Here is an 11,986-nt window from a genome sequence, read left to right as displayed (position 1 = left end):
CAGAATAGAATGACATCTCTGGAGGAGTGATGGTCATCTATTGAACAGAGAAACCTGACCTTCATGGAAGTCCTTCTGAGTAGGACTGCCAGTGCAGATACGGGTCTCCATGCTCCCCTGATATGCAGCAAGGTGCTCTCAAGCCACTTGCAGGTGCTGAGGGGGACCTGACCCATGAGAGTGAAGTTGGTGGCAGACATTAAGGAAATGGGGGCTCCTCTCCAAGCGCTCACACTTCCATGCCACTGCAGAGCCCTCGGTCAGAGCCCCACCAGAGTCCACGCCCAGCTGAGATCAGCGTCTCAAGACCTGCACAGCCGCAGGAGCAGCAGACTGTTGACGAGCCCTCACAGGTTCGCAACCCCAGAGGATGCCTGCCAAAGGTGTCGAGAGAGGAGCAGCAGGAAAGTGAGCAAGGAGCCTCCACATCTGCTGAAGCCACAGGGGAAGCACCACGTAGGAGCACGTGTAAGAGAAAGATACTGCACAAATAGTCACAAGGGTAGTCAGTTGGGTGAAATTTGATGTATTGTTAGAAAAAGCCATCAGATGAATAATGTTAATATAAAATCTGATGGCTACTGCTGTAGTTGTGGTGTGTGTCATTTCGCGAATGGGACTTTTACATTGAGGGCTTAGGATTACTTACAATTGTCAGTATGCTGGTCAAATAGCTAGGAATCCGCAGGGCCTTGGCCATTGTCGAAGCTCTGGTAAGAAGCTGCGAGGCAAAAGTGCTTGATCGGCTAGGCTAAGCAAATCTGGCCAAGATGAACGCGTTCCTTGCATCCTGGGCAGCAATGTTCTCGTGTAATGCTGCCGCTGGTTGATGGGCCTCTGCAGGATGTTCGTTTTTGCTTTCCTCCTCCTCCTCCTCCTCCTCATCTGAGGAGGGGATGTGAGGAGCCACTTGGTCCTCAGGAATCTGCAAGCCACGACGCTGTTCCATGTTGTGAAGTGCACAGCAAACCACGACGATTCTGGAGACCTTGGCTGCTGAGTACTGCAGGGCTCTACCGGATCTATCCAGGCATCTGAAGCGTATCTTCAGCAAACTGATGGTTTGCTCGATTATGGCTCTGGTGGACATGTGGCTGGAGTTGTAGCTCTCCTCTGCTTCGTTGGGTGGGCTCCTCAATGGCGTCATTAGCCACGTCCTCAGGGGATAGCCCTTGTCTCCAAGTAGCCATCCGTTAAGTTGGTCTGGCGGACTGAATAGCGGAGGCGCACTAGACTGGCGCAGTATGAAGGAGTCATGGCAACTGCCAGGGTACTTGCAGAAACATGCAAAATTTCCTTCTTGTGGTCTCACACCAGCTGAATGTTAAGGGAGTGGAAGCCCTTGCAGTTGACAAAAATACCTGGATTACGATGGGGTGCCTTAAGGGCCACATGTGTGCAGTCAACGATGCCCTGCACCCTTGGAAAGCCTGCCAGATTAGCTATTCCAACCGCTCGCGCCGTGACACTAGCTTGATCCTTGGTGAAATGGATGTGATTATGCGCGATGGCAAAGAGGGCATCGGTTACCTGCGTGATGCAAGTGTGTGCGGCCGCCTGGGAGATGCCGCTGATGTCTGCTGCTGATCCCTGGAATGAGCCTGAGGCAAAATATTTGAGTGCGGTGGTGACTTTGACGGCCACTGGTAAGGCTTGTCCACCTGGTCCTCTGGGCTGCAGGTCTTGTTGCAGCATTGCGCAGATGTCACTCATTACCTCTCGCATAGAAACATAGAAACATAGAAGATAGGAGCAGGAGTAGGCCATTCGGCCCCTTGAGCCTGCTCCGCCATTCAATGAGATCATGGCTGATCATCCAAATTCAGTACCCTGTCCCTACCTTCTCCCCATATCCCTTGATCCCTTTAGCCTTAAGAAATATATCCAACTCCTTCTTGAATATATTTAATGAATTGGCCTCCACTGCCTTCCGTGGCAGAGAATTCCACAGGTTCACCACACTGTAAGTGAAGAAATTCCTCCTCATCTCAGTCCTAAATGGCTTACCCCTTATCCTTAGACTATGACCCCTAGTTCTGGACTCCCCAACCAACGGGAACATCCTTCCTGCCTCTAGTCTGCCTAGTCCTGTTAGAATTTTATAAGTTTCAATGAGATCACCTCTCAATCTTCTAAACTCCAGTGAGTACAAGCCCAATCGACCCAATCTCTCCTCGTAAGTCATTCCTGCCATCCCAGGTATCAGCCTGGTGAATCTTCGCTGTACTCCTTCCATGGCAAGAACATCCTTCCTCAGATAAGGCGACCAAAACTGCACACAATACTCAAGGTGCGGTCTCACCAAGGCCCTGTACAACTGCAGCAAGACATCCTTGTTCCTGTACTCGAACCCTCTTGCTACGAAGGCCAACATACCATTTGCCTTCTTAACCGCCTGCTGCACCTCCATGCTTACCTTCAGCGACTGGTGCACAAGAACACCCAGGTCTCTTTGCACTTCCCCTTCTCCCAATCTATTGCCATTCAAATAATAATCTGCCTTCCTGTTTTTGCCACCAAAGTGGATAACCTCACATTTATCCACATTATAGTGCATTTGCCATGTTTCTGCCCAATCACCCAACCTGTCCAAATCGTACTGGAGTTTCACGACATCCTCCTCACAGCATACCCTCCCACCCAGCTTTGTGTCGTCTGCAAATTTGGAGATACTACATCCAATTCCCTCGTCCAGATCATTGATATACATTGTGAACAGCTGGGGTCCTAGGACCAATCCTTGCGGTACCCCACTAGTCACTGCCTGCCACTCGGAAAACGACCCGTTTATTCCAACTCTTTGCTTTCTATCTGCCAACCAGTTCTCTATCCAAGCCAATACCTTGCCCCCAATCCCATGTGCCTTAATTCTACAAGCTAATCTCTTATGCAGGACCTTATCGAAAGCCTTCTGAAAGTCCAAATACACCACATCCACTGGTTCTCCCTTATCTATTTTACCAGTTACATCCTCAAAAAATTCCAGTAGATTAGTCAAGCACGATCTACCTTTTGTAAATCCATGTTGACTTTGTCCGATCCTGTCACTGCTTTCCAAGTGCTCTGCTATTACATCTTTTATAATGGACTCTAGCATTTCCCCCACTACCGATGTCAGGCTTACCGGTCTATAATTCCCCGCTCTTTCTCTACCACGCAAGTCGGAGCTGCCTTTGGCACTGCTGCTCACTCATGTTGGGGTAGCTGACTCTGTGTCTGTAGACCCTGTTTGGGGGGTATCTCCTGCACTGAGGGGCTTCCATGCGCTGGCCCCTTCTGGCCTGTGCAGCTTCATGTGGGTGAGCAGCAGCCTGGCGCTCCTGTTACTGCTGCTGCTGTTGTTGTTCCTGGTTCTGCTGGTGCCGCGGCTGGTGCTCGAGCTCATCTAATGTCCAGAAGGGAAGGAAATAAATGGCTCCCATGCTTCTGGTATATGCCTCAGTTGAGGAAGCCCTGAGTGAATGTGGCGAGAGGGGTTTCCCAGGAGGTCACATTGGAGATGGGTGTCAGGCTCCAAACTTCCACAGCTGTGATTAAGCCTTCTAAAAGTTCCCCCAGACCTGAGACAACCAAGTCCTGCCACCTGCAAATGACAGGCTAAGTAAGTGGGCAGAGATTTGGCAGATGGAATACAATACTGGAAAGTGTGAGGTTATGCACTTTGGCAGGAAAAATCATAGAGCAAGTTATTATCTTAATGGCAAGAAACTGCAAAGTACTGTAGTACAAAGGGATCTGGGGGTCCTGGTGCACGAAACTCAAAAAGTTAGTATGCAGGTGCAGCAAGTGATCAAGAAGGCCAATGGAATGTTGGCTTTTATTGCTAGGGGGATAGAATATTAAAACAGGGAGGTATTGTTGTAGTTGTACAAGGTATTGGTGAGACCGTACCTGGAATACTGCATACAGTTTTGGTGTCCATACTTAAGAAAAGACATACTTGCTCTCGAGTCAGTACAAAGAAGGTTCACTCGGTTAATCCCGGGGATGAGGGGGTGGACGTATGAGGAGAGGTTGAGTAGATTGGGACTCTACTCATTGGAGTTCAGAAGAATGAGAGGCGATCTTATTGAAACATATAAGATTGTGAAGGGGCTTGATCGGGTGGATGTGGTGAGGATGTTCCCAATGATGGGTGAAACTAGAAATAGGGGGCATAATCTTAGAATAAGGGGCTGCTCTTTCAAAACTGAGATGAGGAGAAACTTCTTCACTCAGACGGTAGTAGGTCTGTGGAATTTGCTGCCCCAGAAAGCTGTGGAAGCTACATCATTAAATAAATTTAGAACAGAAATAGACAGTTTCTTAGAAGTAAAGGGAATTAGGGGTTATGGGGAGCGGGCAGGAAATTGGACACGAGTCTATGTTCGGAATGGTCATGGCCCTGTGGGTAACAGAACGGGCCCAGGGGCCGTGTAGCCTGTTTCTGCTCCTACTTCTTGTGTTCTAATTATGCGTTAAATTTCAGGAGATGGTTCTATTCCTGTTCCTGGCTGGGGTGGAGATCACCTTTTACAGAAGGTAAGTACTGTAGAAAATATAGGGACAGTGATCTCCTGGACGAGTTTCGATCGCCTAGATGGGTCGGAGAGGAATTTCCCAGATTTTTTTCTCCCAAATTGGCCAGTGGGTTTTTTATCTGGTTTTTCGTCTCTCCCGGGAGATCACATGGGTTCGGGAGGGATGTAGAGTGATAGTAGATTTGAGGTTAGGATCAGATCAGCCATGATCTTATTGAATGGTGGAGCAGGCTCGAGGGGCCGATTGGCCTACTCCTGCTCCTATTTCTTATGTTCTTAATGGTTGAGCTGCAGCCGATAGTCAGCAAATCAATTGTGCTCCCGCCAGGTTTCACCGGCATGTTCCACACCAGGCGTGTTTCACGTGGGAAAAGGGTTAAAATCACAACGGCCTTTCAAACTGGGATTAAAGAGGCAATTTAGTGCTTGTTAAGGGCCTTAACCGCCTATCCCGCCTCTTGGAGGCGGGATGGAGACGGGACCATTCGACACGAATGAATTAAAATTGCTCGGAGGCGGGATGGAGGCAGGGTTGGTCCTGCCCACCAGTTTTCGCGATTTTAACACCGCACACTCCTCCAATCCCGCCTCCACGGCTCAATGAAAATCCTGCCCATAGTTATACAGCACAGAAAGAGGCCCTTCGGCCCATCGTGTCCGCGCCAGCCTTCAAGCCCTGTCTAATCTAATCCCATTTTCCAGCACTTGGTCCGTAGCCTTGTATGCTATGGCGTTTCAAGTGCTCATCTAAATGCTTCTCTAAGGTCTTTTATGTCAAACAGTGCCTTGGTTTAATGTCCCATCTGAAGCTACTCAGATGAGAGTTTTAAAACTGCTCCATCTTGAAGACAGAACACCCAATCTCTTTTCTTCTGACCAAACTGTACGATTATTTTTCAAACATCATGCAACTTTTTTCTTGCTCCGTGGCTTGTGCTCGGCTGAGTTCACCTCCCATGAGGATACTGGCTTCGGGTAAAGGCTGGGCTGTCGGTGCAATTCACTCCTGCAGCATAGGCACGTCATAGGAACAAGAGTAAGGCTATTCAGGTCCCGAGCCTGTTCCGCCATTCGTTTAGATCATGGCTGATCTGCACCTTGACTCCATTTATCCGCCTTTGCTCCATATCCCTTGATAACCTTACTGAATAAAAATCCATTGATCTCAGTCTTGAAAGCTCCAACTGTCCCCCAGCAGCCTTTTGGGAGACTGTACCAGATTTCTACCACCCTTTGTGCGGAATAAGTGTTTCCTGATCTTCCTCCTGAATGGCCCAGCTCTAAATTTAAGGTTATATCACCTCATTCTAGATTCCCTCACCAGAGGAAATAGTTTCTCTGTATCTACCCTATTGAATCAATTTATCATTTTAAACACCTCGATCAGATCACTCCTCAATCTTCTAAACTCAAGGGAATACAAGCCATGTTTCCCATCACAGCTTACCTTCCGACAGCTTCTATTAACTGCTCCCGAGCCTGTTCCGCCGTTCATTTAGACCATGGCTGACCTGCACCTCAACTCCATTCATCTGCCTTAGCGCCATATCCCTGGATAACCTTACCTAATAAAAATCTATCGATCGCAGTCTTGAAAATCTCAATTGACCCAGAATCAATAGCCTCTCGGAGGAAGAGAGTTCCAGATTTCCACGACCCTTTGTGTGTCAAACACATTATACTTTCTGCAGTTCCAGGACCAAACAACAATTAAACGGCGAGTGTCCTTCGAGTGTATTGAATTAACAACCATTAGACGTTATTGAAACATTTTAAAGAAAGTATCCAAGTCTTGGCCTGTAAGTCACCCATCCACCGTGTACCCTTAAAGTGACACACACCCATCCACCGTGTACCCTTAAAGGGACACACACCCATCCACCTTGTACTCTTAAAGGGACACACACCCATCCACCTGTACCCTTAAAGGGACACACACCCAGCCACCTTGTACCCTTAAAGTAACACACACCCATCCACCTTGTACCCTTAAAGGGACACACACCCATCCACCTTTTACCCTTAAAGGGACACACACCCATCCACCTTGTACCCTTAAAGGGATACACACCCATCCACTTTAGCAGCGCATTGCGCATTACATCGCATAAAGCTTCTTGCCTGGAATATCCGCGGGCATTCTCCCGATCTCCCAGCGTAACTTCACCGGAAACCCCAGATAAAGGATATCAATGACTAAAAATCGCATTTTCTCCAAAGTTATGACTGGAGATCGAGAGAACACCATGGAAATTGTAGCCCCCCTCCCTATTTCTGATAACACAGCACATCCCTCTGGTTAACACTGAGCAGCAGCACAGGGTCAGCAGTACCGTCAGTAATAAAATAAGGTTGGCAGCCTGCGATATGGCATTGTGGATATTATTGGCCTGGCTCCGAACTGATCAGCATCACTACATAGCTGCCATAAAAGGAATAACACAAAGTCAAGAATATGCTCACTCAAGACTTGAAAGCACCACCACTTTAACTAAAATACAGTCACATAACCAGAGATCACTGAGATTTCTGAGTCATGGGGAAACTGACTTTGCTACTGTACTTCATCATTACAGCTGCTGATTCAAGGCTGGGCACAGTCGCAGCAGCCAATTCCTGTGTTACAACAGTGACTATACTTCAAAAGTACCTCATTGGATGAGAAGCACTTTTGGGACATTCCGAGATTGTGAAAGGCGGGGTCTGTTAGATTTTTTGGGGTTTAGCATCACTGAAAAGAAAGGTTTGCATTTCTTTAGCGCCTTTCATGACCTCATGACGTCCCTAAAGCGCTTTACAGCCAACTAAGTACTTTTTGGTATAGTTATTGTTGTTATGTTGGAAATGTGGCAGTCAATTTGTACACAGCAAGCTCTCACAAACAGCAATGAAATGAATGACCAGATCATCTGGTTTTTAAAAAATATTGGTTGAGGGATAAATGTTGGCCAGGACACTGAGTGAACTCCCCTGTTCTTCTTTGAATAGTGCCATGGGATCTTTTACGTCCACCTGAGAGGGCAGACAGGGCCTCGGTTTAACGTCTCATCTAAAAGACGGCACCTCCGACGGTTGCAGCACTCCCTCAGTACTGCGCTGGAGGGTCAGCCTGGATTCTGTGCTCAAGCCTCTGCAGTGGGACTTGAACCCACGGCCTTCTGACCTAGAGATGACAGCACAAGCAATTGAGCCACAGCTGACAAACCTGCATTGTCCATTCCCGTAAGAAGACGTATCGTTCCTTCCAAACAAGAGCCTGCCTTTAGCTTCCTATAACACATCAACACCCAGGGATTGAACATAGAACCCTTATCCTGTGTCCTGGCTTATGTGAATATATCCCATGTCGCGGCATGATCCTTACCTTGGTAGGTGGATCAATAACACTCCATCAGACCATGGCGCAGGCTAGAAACGACTAGGAACTTTATTGGACATCAAACAGGTAAATGTTTATTGGACATTATGCAGTTCAAACACTGCAGCCTTGAAATTCAGTGGATCCCTCCTCCCTAACTTTGGCAGGAGTTTAACAGAAACTCCAGAGAAATGGCTATTTTTGACTGTTTCTCCGGTGTTTCCTCCTGTCTCCCGCCAGAGAAACCCCACGGAATTTCCGGGCACACAGTTGCAGTAATTACAAACCTCTATTAATCCCCCCGTAAAAAAAGGACGCCACGAACCTTCACCTTGTGCGACTGACCCTCGAACCAAGCTCACTTACTACTTGTGTGGTTTATCCGTTACTGTGGAGTAACATCGTCCTGTCTCAGCCCATCTGCTGCTGAAACCCTCATCCATGTCTTTGTTGCCTCCAGACTCGACTATTCCAATGTTCTCCTGGCCGGTCTATCACCCTCCACAAACTTCAGCTCATCCAAAACTCCACTACCTGTATCCTGTCCAACTCACCAGTCACCCCTGTAGTTTACAAGGGCAGGGGGTTGAAGGTTGTTTTTATTGAGGAGGGAGTGCTTGTGAAAGGGAGGAGGACTGTGTCTGAGGAGAGGGAACCATTTACAACTAGCTGGAGTGCCCGGGGCGGTGCCGAGGCTTTTTCGAGGGCATGTTGTTGTTGGAAGAGAGAGAACGACTGGGTGGAAGAGAGAGAGAGAGCGAGTGGGGGGGAAGAGAGAGAGCGAGTGGGGGGGGAAGAGAGAGAGCGAGTGGGGGGGAAGAGAGAGAGCGAGTGGGGGGAAGAGAGAGCGAGTGGGGGAAGAGAGAGCGCGACGGGGAAGAGCGAGAGCGACTGGCGGGGGGAAGAGAGAGAGCGCGACGGGGGGAAGAGAGAGAGCGCGACGGGGGGAAGAGAGAGAGCGCGACGGGGGGAAGAGAGAGAGCGCGATGGGGGGAAGAGAGAGAGCGCGCGATGGGGGGGAAGAGAGAGAGCGCGACGGGGGGGAAGAGAGAGAGCGCGACGGGGGGGAAGAGAGAGAGCGTGATGGGGGGGGAAGGTGGCCCGATGGACCCCTGCGAAGGAAGGAAGAAGGTAAGCTCTCCCACCCCCTCACTCTTTCCCTCCCTGTCCCACCCCTTCACTCTTTCCCTCCCTCACCCTCTCTCTCCCTCCCCCATCTCTCCCTGCTTTACTCTCTCTCTCTCCCGTCTCTCCCTGCTTTACTCTCTCTCCCTCCCTCCCTCTCCCTGCCCTCCCCCCCTCTCTCGCTCCCCTCCCCCACCCTCTCTCGCTCCCCCCACCCTCTCTCGCTTCCCCCACCCTCTCGCTCCCCTCCCCCCACCCTCTCGCTCCCCTCCCCCCACCCTCTCGCTCCCCTCCCCCACCCTCTCTCTCTCCCCTCCCCCACCCTCTCTGTCTCCCCTTCCCCTCCCCTCTCTGTCTCCCCTTCCCCTCCCCTCCTCTCCTCCCCCTCCCCTCCTCTCTCTCCTCCCTCTCACCACCTCCCTACCCGCTCCTCCTCCCTCTCCTCCCCCCCCCACCCCCTTCCTCCCTCTCCTCCCCCCCTCTCCCTCTCTCCTGCCCGAGCCCTCATCCTCCGCTCCAATCCCTCTTTCCGCCCCGGGGCCCGGGCCTCGGCACCTGGATGAACGCGTTCCCTCGGCCGTCACCCTGATGCCGTTGGCCGTGAGGCAAAGACATGGTCCAGCCGAGTCCAGCGCCCCGGTCAGCTGGAGGTCCGCAGCCGCTGTTCATCCGTAGGCCACAAAGCACCCGAGCCCAGCGCCGGCGATGTCTCCACGGAGCTCCGTGCCCCCCCACGCACTGACATGGCCCCGCCCTCCCGAGCTGGCTTGAAGAGCGCCGATTGCGGCTGAGAGACGGCCGGCGGGGCCCGGTTGCCGGGGTAACCCTTCCGCTCTCCAAGCCCCGCCCGAGATCAGCACTCCCGAGAGCCCAGCCCCGCCAGCCTACCTGGAAAAACAGGGAAAGGTAGGAAAATTAATGAGATTAGATAAGTTAATTACTTTGTAAATCTTTTTTTTTTAAAAAACAATATGGCCTAGAAATTCACTTGGGCGCGGGCAGCTCGCTCGCGCCCAAAAGTTAGCGCTGGGCAGGGAGGCATTAGCGCACGCCGTATATTCGTCTTCTGCGCCCCAATTCGGAAGCGGGCGCTATACCAGGGTGTGCCCGCCTCCGTTTGGGGCGCTGCAACTGAATATCGGCGCGCTAGTTGCCGCAGCGCCACCCGATGCGGTGCGGCAGGCTGCGGTACTGCAGGCCTCCTCCTTCTCTTAAGGGGGAGGTGCCTGCAACGGCCGGAGCCCCGATCGCGAGTGCCGGCAAAAGAGCCCGGCACAACGGAGAAGTGCCGGGCTCCACGGAAACCAGCCGGCAATGCCACGGGGGGGGGTGGAGGAGGCCGGGGGAAGGAGGTGCGGGCAGGCGGCCGCCGAAAAAGCGGCCGGCCGCACCTTCAGCTTTAAAGCGCCCCACTATGGCAGCAGGACGGCCCCGTTTTCTGTTCGCTGTTTGCGCCCACTTCGGAGGAGGCGGGCGCAAATAAATATGGGGATCGGCGCGGTTTCGGGGCGTTACGGGCCACTGCGCACACCGATGACGTCATCGGTCCCGGCGCAGCGCTAACGGCTACCGCCGCCAATACCGCTGCACTCAATTTCCGCACTACCACCCCGCCGGCGCAAAAGACCTCTTTAGGCGCTAAGTGGGCGCAAGGCCCACTGAATTTCTAGGCCTATGCGTTTTAAAAGCAACGTTTATTTTAAAGACGCAGAAAGCGGGAAAAAGAAAGGAAAAGTTTGGAATCAAGATGGCGGCGACTCACCTCGGTTCAGAACGATAAGGCCCCGCCCACACACGCACCGATTGGTCGACCGTCAGGTGACCAAAGCGTAGGATTGGTCAATCGTCCCGTCACTCGACCGTAGGAGGGCCCGGCCGCACGCTGGTCGACCTCGAGGTCACTCTGTCGCTAATGAGCAGATAATGAGATGCTAATGAGCGGAATGTTGAAGGTTTTTCGGATACCGCGGGCGCGATTTTAGCCCGGCCGAAACGTAAATACGCTTAAGACCGTTTTGGAAAGGTAAGCTTTCTTTCGACGTAACGCACGTGTAGGTACGCTCTGTAACTTTCGAGCACATAGCCCGACAGACGCACACGTGAGGATAGACAGACAGAAGGACAGAAGGACAGACAGACAGAAGGACAGACAGAAGCATCGCTTTATATATATAGACTAGCTGAAGTGCCCGGCGGTGCCGAGGCTTTTTCGAGGGCATGTTATTGTTGGAAGAGAGAGAGCGACTGGCGGGGGGGGGAAGAGAGAGAGCGACTGGTGGGGGGGGAAGAGAGAGAGCGACTGACGGGGGGGGAAGAGAGAGCGCGACTGGGGGGGGAAGAGAGAGCGCGACTGGGGGGGGAAGAGAGAGCGCGACTGGGGGGGGGAAGAGAGAGCGCGACTGGGGGGGGAAAGAGAGAGAGCGCGACGGGGGTAGAAGGTGGCCCGATGGACCCCTGCGAAGGAAGGAAGAAGGTAAGCTCTCCCACCCCCTCAATCTTTCCCTCCCTGTCCCACCCCTTCACTCTCTCCCTTCCTCACCCTCTCTCTCTCCCTCCCCGTCTCTCCCTGCTTTACACTCTCTCCCTCTCCCCTCCCTTCTCTCCCTCTCCCCCCCTCCCTCTCCCTGCCCTCCCCCCTCTCCCGCTCCCCCCCTCTCCCCACCCTCTCTCGCTCCCCCCCTCTCCCCACCCTCTCTTGCTCCCCCCACTCTCTCTCGCTCCCCCCACCTCTCGCTCCCCCCACCCTCTCTCGCTACTCCCCCTCCCCTCCTCTCTCTCCTCCCTCTCCCCTCCTCTCTCTCCTCCCTCTCACCACCTCCCTACCCCCTCCTCCTCCCCCTCTCTCCCTCCCTCTCCTCCCCCCTTCCTCCCCCCTTCCTCCCCCTCCCCTGCCCGAGCCCTCATCCCCCGCTCCAATCCCTCTTTCCGCCCCGGGGCCCGGGCCTCGGCACCTGGATGAACGCATTCCCTCGGCCGTCACCCT

This window comes from Somniosus microcephalus, chromosome 9 (genome assembly GCF_052327205.1).
Source record: "Somniosus microcephalus isolate GS21.2 chromosome 9, FLI_Smic_1.0, whole genome shotgun sequence".
Lineage (NCBI taxonomy): Eukaryota > Metazoa > Chordata > Chondrichthyes > Squaliformes > Somniosidae > Somniosus > Somniosus microcephalus.
Note: the sequence above shows the minus strand (reverse complement) of the source record.